The sequence below is a fragment of the Clinocottus analis genome, unplaced genomic scaffold (assembly GCF_023055335.1).
Source record: "Clinocottus analis isolate CAN_PGR_092001 unplaced genomic scaffold, fCliAna1.0.p SCAF_35, whole genome shotgun sequence".
NCBI lineage: Eukaryota > Metazoa > Chordata > Actinopteri > Perciformes > Cottidae > Clinocottus > Clinocottus analis.
The window spans coordinates 1,075,049-1,077,278 of record NW_027176098.1 but is presented as its reverse complement, the minus strand read 5'-3'; the positions used below and the strand labels follow the sequence as shown (position 1 = coordinate 1,077,278).

Below are 2,230 nucleotides of genomic sequence, written 5' to 3'. Positions count from 1 at the left end.
CTTGACCTCTTGGGGCATCGATCGGTGTGTTTGGGGCCCCCTGGTCCCACAGTGGTGCCCAAAAGAAAGCCCGAGCTCAAGATCGATTTGGGTCGTTATTTTTAAATACTGATCTTTTTTTGGAGCAGTGCAAATGATGAGACTGAGACTTATTTTCAGCAGAAGAAAAACTTTCAACCACCACCACTCAACCTGCAGCTATGCTTAAAAACAATAATAATCTGGGGTACCGCCTGTAGTGCCTGCACTTACCCCCATTTGGGAACCACTGTGCCTTTAGGCCAATTCAGAAGGGCGGGTGTGAACCACTATTCGACCCCAAAAACTAGCTGTTTGTTTGAACATCAAGGTCACACCACATGGTTTGTCGCCACATCATTTCATTCCAACCTCTTTCCCCCCACACATGTTATAAGAAATAATGCAAAGACGTTTGAAATAATGCTCGAGGGCCCGGTCACACCAAGACAAGAGCCTCTGCGCGGCCATGTGCCTTGTGGACCAGTGGCAATTAAATAAGATTGACAACAACAATTGGGGTCTCTGTCGGCGATATGAAACTATTGTGACAGCAGCTGTGAATTCCTCCTTTTCCTTTCACACGCCCCAAAGAGCCTGACCACACCTACTGGCCTTAAAACAGCAAAGACAAGTAGTAAAACTCGCCTCTTTGCACGATTTGATTTGCTCCTCCCCCCCACGCTCACGCTTATCAATGAACAATTGAGAAATGGAGGGCCGACTCATACCGATGAGACTCATGCCTAGAAACGCTTTGCCAGCCAAACCGTTGTTCTTCCACGGTGCTGCCGTGTGCTCCTCTCTTCTTAGACGCTGGCAAAAGTTTAAATATTGCACATTTTCCAGCACCAGACCCCATCAACTCAAGCAAGAGGTGCCTTTTTACCACTTTCGTCTTCGTAACCATTGGAAAACATTGGTTTTGCTGGCGACACGTCTCGGAGTTATTAGCTCCTCGTGTTGTTTTTGGCAATCCTACTAGTTGGACGTAAACTAGACATAGATATGTGTCACAGCTGCAGCTAGAAAGCAAATAAGACAGTCAGTCGTCAGAAGACTCATGTCATTACAGCTTCCTTTCATTAGCTTCATGCCTGCGTGGTTCCCTGATTGATACCCAGGAATTGAACGGCCGAGCCACTGTATCGTTTCCACTGGCCGCATCTGCCTCATTAGCTTCAGATAATGGCAACGCCGTTCACACTCGGGGTGGCCCACGGAGCCGTCCGAGCCATTTCATCCATTTGCATCTGTCGGTCCTCGAAGCGCTGCGCGTCGGTGATTGCTGGCATTTTGGGAATTGGACTGACAAGCGAGCAAATAGATGAAATAAGAACTGAATGGTAATAGCAGCTTATGCCAACGACCAAACACATTATACAACGGTGATTCATGCTGCGTGAAAGTAATATCAAGTCCAAATGGGAAAAGAGTTGCGTGTTTTGTGACTTATTCATACTTTTTGTGGAAGTGACTGATGCGTAGCAGCCAGCTCGTCAATGAAAACCACAATGACACAAAGCCTCGGCCTGTTACCGCGGACTTTAGTTGAAAAACTGTGTCGTTCGGTTAAAAAATGGAAAAGTTATAAGCTTTACGCCTAAACATGCTGAGATTGGGGCATGCTGGGATGGTCAGGGCCCCACTCACCCAACCATGGACTGTCTGCCCTCCTCCCCTCTGGGAGGCGCTACAGAAACCTCCAGCTGTCAACACCAAGAACGGCGACTTCCTGCCGCAGACACACGCACACGCACACACACACACGCACACACACACACACACAATAACCTTTTCATGAAATTGCGCTCTCCAAAAAAAAAAATGCTCCCAAGAAAATTGCGGTCAACAAAAAGCGCTCTAAAAAAAAAATTCGCTCCCAAAAAAAATTTGCGCTCACAAACAAAATGTGCTCTAAAAAAATCCAGTGCTCTCAAAAAAAAACTGCGTTAAAAAAAAAATTGCGCTCTCATAAAAAATTGCGCTCTCATAAAAAAACTGCGCTCTCAAACAAACGTTTCGGGGTTGAAGCCCACAACGTTCTGCTCATCTTCTGCCTTTCAGATATGAAGCGGTGGATCGACGACTGCAACCACACGCTGCCCTTCATCTGCGCCAAGACCATCAGTTTGATGTGAACGGACGCGTCGGGGGTTCGAGTCCCACCTGCAAAGTCCTGACCAACCCGTGGTACCTCCTTTTAATAATA

General features: G+C 47.0%; 1 pseudogene; it reads right to left on the bottom strand.

The window, feature by feature from the left end:
• Positions 1-1,313, bottom strand: part of LOC137799414 (natterin-3-like) — a 9,402-nt pseudogene extending 8,089 nt beyond the window's left edge.
• Between the last annotated feature and the right edge of the window lie 917 nt (positions 1,314-2,230).